The sequence below is a fragment of the Grammomys surdaster genome, unplaced genomic scaffold (genome assembly GCF_004785775.1).
Source record: "Grammomys surdaster isolate TR1022 unplaced genomic scaffold, NIH_TR_1.0 414, whole genome shotgun sequence".
In the NCBI taxonomy this organism is placed as follows: Eukaryota; Metazoa; Chordata; class Mammalia; order Rodentia; family Muridae; genus Grammomys; species Grammomys surdaster.
The window spans coordinates 377602-388817 of record NW_021604833.1 but is presented as its reverse complement, the minus strand read 5'-3'; the positions used below and the strand labels follow the sequence as shown (position 1 = coordinate 388817).

Genomic DNA, 11216 nt, shown 5'->3' with positions numbered 1-11216 from the left:
ATTGCAAGTCTAGTCAATGAGGTAGATGAAGATTTATGGAGCAAATCTATCTTCTAGACCAGAATCTATGATCTCAAATATAGACTTAAAAATGTAGCAATGCCACAGTTCTTCCACATTCACAGGGCAGAGAACACAAACACAGAAAGCATTAAGAAATTATCACGTAACAGCATGCTGGTTACTGTTCTTACATGAACAGCTTTGGTGATTATTTTAACCTCAGAATAAAGCTGAGCCTGTTGGTTCAGAGGAAGGCCACAGATGCTCCCAGTGGCCAGAAAAGGGCACTATCACCTTGAGATTGGAATATGACATTTGGTTAACTACTGTTTTTCCATGAAGCTCTTCTCAGCCAAGACACACACACACAAACAGAGAGAGAGAGAGAGAGAGAGAGAGAGAGAGAGAGAGAGAGAGAGAGCAAAAAGAGCACCCACTAAGAGAGCTCTCAATGATGAAATTGCTATAAAAAGAAGTCTCTAGCTCCTCTTAATCCTTGGTAGACTGAACCATGTCACTACCTTGATGGGGTGCTCCAATCCAAGTCAGTATGGGTTGAACTGTTTCATCTTTAGTGTTGGTAGCTCAAGGACATCCAGCTAGTTTTGTCTCAAATCATACAGCAAAGACCATAGGATCCCTCCCAAGCAATTTGCCTCAAAATTGATGGGCTGAGCTTGGGAGAAGTAAACTACAGGCGGGAGATTCTGATGATTTAGACAGAAGCTCTGAGCAACAAGCAGCTTGCACATATGATGATGAAGGGCACCAAGAGGGCTTGTTCAGAAAGTCCTTTGAGATGATGAAATGATTAACATAATTGACTTTATTTAATGTCAACAAAAGCATTTTCTTTTCCTATAAAGTCTGGGGAAGAGGAATTGGCCACGCCTCCTCATTATTCCACCAGGAAGGACTTGGATTTACTAAATGTACATATCACTGTACAGGGGCCTCAAAGAAAAATCATTGTCAGAATTTTAGAGCAATGGTCAAGAACAAATTCACATGCTTCCTGTTCACAAAAAGGAAGTCTTTAGCCGTGCCTTCTAAGCTCCATGACTTCCTGCTTCAACGTTTTTACCCTTCTTAGATGGAACAGTGCAGAATCACTGTACAGGAAGAAGTGGTACCAACCTTTAATCCCATCAATGTGCCCAAGGACTGGAGTGAAGGCAAGGGCCTGTTCATTGCTTCGCTATTCATTTGGGCTCCCTAGGTAAGCATCTGGGGAATCAAGCCTACATTCTAAAACATCCTTTTTACACAGTCTAGGAGAATTGAAAACTTATTTCAAAATTTCTCATATTCCAGAAGAACGGGAAGCATATTTCACAATTCATCAAAAAATTGGAAAGATAGAAATACATCCATATTTCTTCATAGTCATTCTTGAGGGGAAGCTCTGTGGACGATAGAATGAAAAGGGAAGGATACTTTCAGAAATTCTTGTGGTGGAGGCATTCAGCTGTTATATCTCATTGTTATATTGAGAAGTCTAGCCTACAGAGGGAATACCATGTGATTCAGGACCACATAATGTGAAACTTTCTTTTTTTTTTTTTCTTCATTAAAATACTGAGTTTATTTCACATGTATATTTGTCTCCCTACCATTTCCACATCTGACCACCACTATTACTATGTCCTATCATAACATTCCATACATACTTAAAACCAAGTACAGGGTGGTGTTCCATCCTTGAAAACTAAACAGGCATTTTAGACAACACATCCTCGGCAATTGAACCTGGACAACATTTATCAAACACAGTAGGGAAAGTTCTCACTTTGCATTATAAAAAGGACAGCCAGATATCAACTATTACAGAAATGAAGTAAGACGGAATCTTTCAAACTGTTTAAACCATTTTCTTAAAGAGACTTCCTCCATTGCCAGAGATCTTGAATAGCCTCCTGGTCAGTCATCCGGAAACAATTCTTCACATAATTAATGAACTTGGCTTCCACTTTGGGAAGAGAACCATCTTTTTCTATACTTGCTTGCATTTTTGCCTTAATGTCTTCTACAGAACTAGGTCCTTTTGGTGTTTTAGGAGTTTTTTCCTGTTTTTTGAAGGACTCTTGACCCTTTGATCTTGGTGTTGATGGTTTTAAGTCTTTTCCATTTTGGTTTGATTTTTGTGCATTTTTGGCAGGGGTATCTCATACAGATTTCTTCACTGGAAACTTTTCCTCAGTTTCTTCTTCATCAAAATCATCATCATCATCATCTTCATCGTCCTCCTCATCTTCATCAAGTTTTACTTTTTTCTGTGGAACCTTGTTACCACCTCCAGGAGCAGATCGCTTTCCAGACATGCCCAAGAGTTTTACATCCTCCTCATCTTCATCTTCTGACTCTGCATCTTTCTCTACAGCTACTAGGTGCTGTCCACTAATGTGCACAGGCCCTGAACCACACTTCAACCTTAAGACCACAGGTGGTGTAATTTCGAAGCCCCCAAGAGAAACTGTTGGTTGTACAGACATTTTCAAAGTTGCCAGTGTTACTTTAATTGGACTGCCTTCATAGTTCATTGCTTCTGCCTCTACGATGTGTAATTCATCTTTTGCTCCTGCCCCTAGTTGACCGTTCTCAATGATAACTGGTGTTCATTTTCATCATTATCCATTTTAAAGTGATAGTCTTTGTCAGCCTTTAGTTCACAACCAAAAAGGTAGTTCTGAGGCCTGAGAGGGCTCATGTCCATATCCATCGAGTCTTCCATGAGGTGGAGGCGCGCACTCCGGTGTGGGAGAAGCTGGACGGAAAAGAACTGCCTGCTGTTCCACAGAACAGACACGCAGGACGGAATCACGCCAAGCGTGAAACTTTCTAAAAACATATATCATATCTATTTCACTTCTCAAATCCTCTGTCTATTATGGCTGGTAAGATGTCAAGCAGGTAAGAACTCCTGCTGCTCTTCAAGAAGGATAGGCTTTGATTTCAAGCATTCACATGGTGGATAACAATCATAGGTAACCCCAGTTAGAGAAGATATGATGCCCTCTTTGGCTTCTGTGGAAACAAGGCATGGATATAGTAAACAAATACACACACAGGCAGAGCACTCATATACATAAAAAATAAAATAAAATAAAATAAAAATACAAAAAATATTGAAAAACCCAATATTTAGAAAAAACCTAATTGAAAATGGGATCTAAAACCAGGCAAAGTGTTCTACAAAATGAAAATAAAAAGGCAGTGAAACTTTTTTTTTTTATGAAATTCAGAGAAGAAAAAGAGTATGATTAGAATACATGAAATCTCAAAGAATGATTAAAACTGTAAAAAAATTTAAAATGTGAAAAACCGTTCAACATCATTTGGCATCAAGGAAAGTCACATTAACACAACATTGAAGTTTCATCTTAATCCTTTCAGACCGACTAAAATTAAACATGCTGGTGTTGGTAGACCAGAAAGGGGAACTTCTGGTAAGCATGCAAACTGTTATAACCTTTGTGGACATCAGCGTAGACTTCCCTGATAATGCTATGAATAGATCTACCACATGATCCAGCTATGTAGCTCTTCGAGTATATACGCAATGGATTATATATCCTAATGTAGAGATACCTGCTCATCCGTGTTCTTTGCTAAATGATTTACAATACCCAGGAAACCAAAACAGCCTAGAAGCCCATCCACTGATGAAGTGATAGTTAAAATGTGTTATATTTAAACAACTGAATATTATGCAGCACTTAATAAAAACAAAATTATGAAATTTGCAGGCAAATGAATAGAGATGGAAATAATTGTTTCAAGAGTGGGAGCTCAGACCCAGAATTATAATGCCAAATATATCTCTCATTCGTGGTAACTGACTTTGACGCCTTAAATAGGGTTGAAGGTGGGAGAGCATAGTAAAGTAGGGCAAATTAATAACATCAAACTCTATTAGGAAGCAGGGAAGGAGGGATAAGATGGGGGTTTCTGGAGGGGAAATTGGGAAAGGGGATAACATTTGAAATGTAAATAAAGAAAACATCCAATAAAAGAAAAGAAAAAAAGGAAGTCATATGGAAAACTACTACTGTGGAAGACTTCATGTGAGTCAAAATGTTCTTACTCCATATCAGCATGGCAACGGCCTTAATAGACACCACAGGATGACAAATGCCCCAGTGTCAGTAATGAGTTACCGTTTGGGAGCTGTTGACTGGTGAGGTTCCTTAGAGCCCCAAACATTATAGTTTATTGCCAGTGCTATTGATTAACCTCCTATTTTTTGTTGTTGTTGTTGTTTCATTGAGTTGTTTATTTGGGTTTTATGATGGGATAATGTCAAGGGCCTGCTTTTTTTAAGGAGGCCAAGTAATTGAGCAATCTTAAGGTGTCAGGTTACTCTTAAAAAAAAAAAACAGGAAAGCTTTTTTATTAGACTATTGCCTGCAGTTTCTTAAGTCGTTAACTTTTTTTAAAAAATAATTTATTTTTTCTCAAATCATAATTCATTCACACAGGGGTTATAAACACAGAAAGGCAGGATGTGGGGAAGGGAATGACACTGGAGTGTAAGTGTTCAGGGGGAATACAGATATCTTCAGAACTGGGTATTAACTGGGTGAAGGTTCAAGGGGACACATCACTATGACTCTGCCTATGACTCGCTTATACTTATCTAAGTTGGTATTGTCTGCCAAGGCTACCTATTTACAAGGTCTATGACTACTCAGGCTTGTAGATTTCCACAAAAGCTGCCTGTTTACATTAGCTTATAGTCATCTGTTTCAATGTTTTTCCACTGAGACTCAAGACTTGGTATTAGTATACATGTATGACAGGCCTATTGCTGAATTTAGGCCTATTGCTGATTTTATAACCTCCTATTTTTAAAGAAATCACAACGTCGATTCACAGACTTCTGGTGGACATCTTTCGCCTACTGACAGCATGGCCTGAGAGGACATAAGAAGTCAATAAGGGAGGAGTTAGTCAGGCACAGTGGTCAGGAATATCTTGAAGCTCTGTCTAGCAATTAGGTTGCCTCTTGATTTATACAGGTTTCACAGATCAAAGATAGACTAATGATTATCCAAGAAGTACAGATTGTATCAATTTGTCTCTGGACATGTGTTTGATTTTTCATTATATGTCCTGGGTTACAAATTCAGTCACAAGTAGAAAGTACAAATAGAACAGATTTTATTTTTATTATTAGCCCTATAAGTCCAATTCAAAGAATCCAAAGAATGTTTACACCAAAATGAACACATATATTATATGATGACCTGCTTCTAGGCTGGCAGTATCTATAGTTTTAAAGCGCTCCAGGTAAACAGAAAGTACTGGGACTATTCTTTTTATGGACAGCAAGTACTAATACCTAACTCCTCTTAGTGTATCATTTCAGCATCTATGCTATAAAGGAGTAAAAGTTTATTTTAGTCAATCTAATTTACTGAGTTCTATTCTTCAAAGGGTGTACCCTGTATGACTCCATATCTTTAAACTGCAGTTTAAGAAAGCTCTACTACATTGGAAAAGGAGGCCTTAATCTGTTACTAATTCTCCTAGGCAGTCAGAGTTAGAAAATTTTGTCTTTTTACCATGCACAGATTATACTGTTTGAGTTATTTTTAGAGTGGATACCACAAGAAGATTCCTGGTGTCATGGTCTAATTCAGAATTTCGGAGTTCACCGCCTACATATTACAATCTCCAGGGCATAAGGAAGGCTTCCAAGTAGGTCCAAATAAAATTGTTTCCCTAAAAGCAGAAGGGATAATAAGTTTAGGACTTTCCTTACTGAAGATTCAGACAATTTTCTTGGGAAAAGATATAAAATGAATCAGAATGAACAAAGTTTCCAAGAATGCAACATTCAGTGAACGAATCCTAAAATTGCTTGAGAGAATGATCATGATTGAAGCATTTAGCTTAGCTGTACTGGAACTGTGTTCAACAGGTGTACTTGCTTCATGACTTTTGCCATTTCCTTTAGATATTCCTGTGCCAACAGACCCTGGACAAAGAAAAAATGTTCTGTTTTGGAAGTTTCATTTCCTCTAGCTAGTGTTATTAATGCTATGAAGTGGATGTTCCTAGAAAAGAAAAGTCTGATATAAGTTTTACACATCTGCATATCCTGAGAGGTGTAACAATACAACTAGCCTGGAAAAACATTTCTGGTGGTAAAATGATTACATGAATATTGTGGAAACAAACATCAATTTTGTCATTGGATTTGTTCTTCTGTACAAGAAGAAATTCATACTTGGGACCATTATCACTCCAAGAATCTGTGGCTACCATAGTCATAGGCCCTAGAAGAGAACCTACTATTACTATTCCTCTGAATGAATACAGTATTAAACTGACTCCTAATGACTTTCTGTTATAATTATAGATTATTACATCTCTCAGCTCTCATCAGTAGCTTATATTTGTAATAGATGGTGATTAACAGAGAGATCCACATCTGGTCGAGGTGAAGAGAATAAGAAACATGGAATTTTCAGCACTCCGTGGAACATATATATCATGCCCTCCCTCTGGAGGAGAAGGTGTAATGACTATAAGAGCCCAAAGTGGCATATGATTACCTAAAGACAGCATTTTTGAGACACATTTGGGAAGCAGCATATATGAATTCATAGAAGTAGTGACAGCATGCACAAGGGCTGTGGAGGCTAAAGACTGAAAAAATTCCAGTATGGAAAGGAGAGATAGGCATTAATTTCCATGTCTGGCTGAAGAGCTACTGCCAATTTACAGCTACTGAGGCAATCAGCTTTCTTGAAGAGAGCTACTGGTAGGTGACCATAGATCAGTGAAAGACCACATGTTCAACATAATAGGGGCAACACTGTTATTCATAAATAACTAAGACAAATGGAACACAAATGAATGAACAATCAATACACAAACAAAACACAGTTAGAAAAATCAATTCTGGTGAATTATCTTAGTCAGAGAAAAATTCTGTTTAGGTCTTTCTTTATATTGAGAGACCCACAATAAAACGCATGCCATGGGGTTTAATTGAAAGTTTCATACATGTCTGTTGTGGGTTTGCTCTTCAGACAATGTGTTCTCACCCATGAGGATTGGGTAGTCTTGGAAATCAAAGCATTGCTAGAAAGGGTTCTTTGTGTGGCTGAATTTCAGATGGGGCTGATAGCTAAATACCAATGAGGTATTCAGTGTAGCTGGAGTTTGCTACTTTGTTGGTTCTTCTTTATTCCACCATCCTGTACCTCTTTTCTTTATTACTCATTCAGACCACTAGCACTAATTATGAGAGAAAAAAGAATAGAGCAAAACCAGAAACAGATCCCTGAATAAAGTTAGCAGTCAGAAATGGGGTGATGTTATTGTTATACTACTTCCTGATGATTAGGGATGTTGAGCTCCTTTGGGCATGTTTTCACTTTCAGGATATCTAATTTCCTCCTCCTCCTCTTTCTCTTCTTCCTCCTCCTTTGCCTCCTCTTCTTCTTTCTCTTATTCTTTATTTATTCGTTTTGAATGACCCTTTAACAAACCGTAGCCAACATCCACAACCAACAACCCAAACCTACTCTCATTACCCTAGCACTTATATAACTTCTGAGACATCCTCAGAATTTCAAACATGACACATTCACAAATAGTATCTGCTGCTGGCAAAATAATGCCTTTGCTAGAGCATAAGACAAATTATAATCAGCTGCTGTGATGGAGCCCCATATCCCCACAGCTGGGATTAAAATAAAAATATACTCTTACAACGTTTATGTGTTTTTTAAAGAAACAAAAATTACAAAATTCTCACTACAGTTTAATTTTGATGTGAGCATTTTATACACACTCCTCCTGTCATTTACAACAGTCTTTCACAATGGTTTCCAAATGTCAATGGAGGTACTAATGTTCTGACGGCTTGAGAAAACTCACCTATCTGGATACAGTTTCATGGCAGATTTCAGAAATGTGTTTTCCTAGCAAGATCTCAAGGATGAAGTTGCTACTGATCATGACCTCACATCAATGAATAATTTTGTAGATGCTACTATGCTGTATACAACTAATCTTAAACATTGAAGTATTCACTATCGTAGGGGATACATGCAGAAGGTAGTGCCAGTTACCTTTTTTATGTGGGGAAGTTATTTCAGATCTGGTCCTGCTAGAATGGGCTTAGAAATGGCATATGAGAATTAGATCATTTATTCAATATCTGTTGAATAATACTTGACCCTGCTCAATTTAGATCTCTAAGTAACCTAACACAGTCCATGTACATCTTTTCATTGACTCATGTCATGACTTGCAATTTACTTGGCATATTCAGCATTGAAAGTTCCAGAGCCCTTATAGAGGCAAACTTTGATCTCCAGGCCATCTAAGACAAGAATCCATGTTTCTGTAGCAGTAGCCTCATTTAATCAACCTACACATGCTATACATTGAAAAAGATATTCTAAGTAAATTGCCACATAAGAGCAGATTGTTCTGTGATCCTCGCTATGTAATATGGAGGAAGATTTTGTTGAAATATATATGGATAACATGGGAGGTTTTGGCATTGTGGATGAATAATGTACACTCTCAGAAAAAAGAACAATTTATACTCATTTAAGGAGATCCTATAGCTAAGGACTGAAGTAGGGTTTCACAAAGATATGGAGGAGATTAGAAACAGCAGGATAAAGCTAAATAGATATTTGGGATTGTTGCAGCAGACACCTCAAATTGAGGAGATTTATTCAGAATGTAGTGGTGGAGGGAAGTTTGGATCAGACGTGAATGCTTATTAGACAGCAAGGGTGAGTCTTTGTATTGATCTGTTTTATAAGAATTCCTGTCTGACGTGGGTTCATACAAGGATGTATAGAGATACTGATAGACTACTCAGAGATGGGAATTGAGCAGAACCAGGTACTATCCAACAGAAACTGAGTACATACATATATTTCAATGATTTACAATGAGTACAATGTTGTATTTACTAGTGTAGTATCCTTCAATATTGCCTGTGCTCCGGACAGCATTCCACCTGACCCTACCTGTTCTTGGGGGATGGGAGCAAATTGGTGCAAGGTCAATGACACAGATCTGGGAGCAAGTGAGATACTGCAGCAAGCTCATCTAAGCACTGCTACAAGCTCCATTAGTACCTTCCATCCACACCCCATTAGTTCCAAAGAAGTATCTATTCTAAACAGTAGTTCCTGATTGCCTGGAATTATTTGCACCAGCAATCCTTGATCTCTCAGGCAATCTGAAAGTAGGTACTCCTAAAGGAGGTGCTTTTGCAGCTGCACAGGCCCCAGCATTGACATAGAGGTTGCCCTGTCATTTTTGCTACATCCTATGTTAAGAAATGTCTTGATTAATGTTATATTTTGTGCACATTGAGTAGTGTAAGTTGTCGGATAAATGAAATTCATATCTTTCTCCCCAATCTCCCCAATAGCAAGAAAGGGTACCAATCAACTCATATAAAATATGATTTCTTCATGTAAAAATATATTATGTAACATGAAAAAATTTTTGGCTGAAATTATGAGGGATTCATTTGTTTCTTAATTATCCCCCATTTAAATATTGATGCAACTAAAATAACTCTTATCATGACTGTGGTAAGGCAAAAAACTCAACCCACACTAGTAGTCAAATTCCTATACAAAGAAAATGAATTGCTGAATGCTGAAGGTGTCAGAGATAGAGGGAAGGATTATTGTCTGATGAATCCAGAGTCAGAGTTTCAGTGAACAGAATCAAGGCACTCTAGAGATACACTTGGTTTTGTTTGTATCATATGTGAATGTGCTCTGTACTTAATAAAATGAAGAAACAAGTTTTCTGATTCTAGACTGAACTACTTTGGCAAAAGTGCCTAGTCAGTTTGCATTATGCATGTCTTGCCTACAAGGATTAAAGTGTCTCTAATGTTTATTGTTGTGCGAGTGTTGGTGTCTGTGGGAGCGTATCAAGGGATACAGAAAAGGAAATAAAATGTGCTGTGGCTTGAGTTATAAGAGACTGTTAGTTGAGGGGCAGGTATGCTGGAGATGGAGCAAAGGTCTTGTGGTAGACAACCTAGTGCTCTTAAGCTCTGAACTGTGGGTCCATGCTTACCTGGGATCTTGGACTTAAACTATAAATTATACTCTTACATGGTCTATGCTTTATCCTCTAAGATCTCTTTATGGCTGGAACAGCCAACTCATTACATATGGTCACAATATTGAGAACTTGGCCTGAGGCAGAGGCAGCACTCCAGACACTCTCTCACACCCAGAGACAGCTGATTCTCAGGTGCTCCAACACAATCAGGCTCACAGGTGAGACACCTCCCCTCCTCTTGGGTACCTGGCCCTGTGGGGTACACACCTTCCTTTCAGCCTACAACTCAACCTGGGGGCAGAGCTGGCACTCCAGACCCCCTTGCACACACAGAGACCAATTGACTCTCAGGTGCTCCTACACAATCAGGGCACTCTAAAATCCCGTATCATGAAGATGATAAAGGACGTTAAGGAGGACATAAATAAACCTCTTAAAGAAATATAGGAGGACATTGGTAAACAGGTAAAAGCCCTTAAAGAGAAAACACATAAATCCCTTAAAGAAATAAAGGAAAACACAATCAAACAGGTGAAAGAATTGAACAAAACTGTCCAGGTTCTAAAAATGATACTAGAAACCATAAAGAAATCACAAAGGGAGACTTCCATGGAGATGGAAAAACCTAGGAAAGAGATAAGGAGTTACAGATGCAAGCATCACCAACAGAATAAAAGAGATAGAAGAAAGAATCTCTCTGGAGAAGAATCTATAGAAGATATCATAGAAGATACTGAACTACAATTCTTACTCTTGCATGGTCTATGCTTTCTTTCCTTTCTGAGATCTCTTTATGGCTGAAACAGGAAAGTCATCACATATGGTCACAATATTCAGATTCTTTCACTGGTTTCTGGAGTGTCAGTGACATTTTTACCATTGTTTTTCTCAAATCTGACACACATTATTTTGGAACTACCTGTGCATGGAAAGATGCCCTGTCCTTTTCTGATGTGAAATAACTTTATTTTGAGTTAAACCTTTGCCTCTTCTTATCTTTTCTGCTAAGTTGGCTTTAGGCTCAGAGTTAAAATGAAGAATCATTATGATAGGATTCCTATGCTTTATTCCTTCTATTAAATAGAAAACATGGAACCTTTCATCTGCGGTAATAGATGTGGCATGGTGGAGGTTCCATTATGATT

General features: G+C 38.1%; 1 pseudogene; it reads right to left on the bottom strand.

Moving 5' to 3' along the window:
• Positions 1-1877: 1877 nt before the first annotated feature.
• LOC114632753 lies at positions 1878-2816 on the bottom strand (annotated as a pseudogene).
• Between the last annotated feature and the right edge of the window lie 8400 nt (positions 2817-11216).